Genomic DNA, 386 nt, shown 5'->3' on the forward strand with positions numbered 1-386 from the left:
CGAGGAGCAGGGCGTGCAAACGACGGAGGACGACGACGAGGAGCTGGGCATGCAAACGACGGACGACGACGACGACGGGGGCGTGCAAACGACGGACGACGACGACGAGGGCCTACAAACGACGGATGGCGACGACGAAGACGCTATGAGCGCCCACCACCCACACCCGTCGACGAGGCTCAATAGCCCACCCTCACTGCCCACCACCCCTTCCCCTCTACCTCACTGCCCACCACCCCTTGCCCCTCTACCTACTACCCACCACCCCTCTCCTTCACTGCCTACCACCCCTCCCTCCCTCATTACCTACACCCCCTTCTTCCCTCCCTCATTGCCCACCACCCCTTTCCCCCTCCCTCATTGCCTACCACCCCTTTCCCTTCTCC

Source organism: Laccaria bicolor, genomic scaffold (genome assembly GCF_000143565.1).
Source record: "Laccaria bicolor S238N-H82 LACBIscaffold_45 genomic scaffold, whole genome shotgun sequence".
In the NCBI taxonomy this organism is placed as follows: Eukaryota; Fungi; Basidiomycota; class Agaricomycetes; order Agaricales; family Hydnangiaceae; genus Laccaria; species Laccaria bicolor.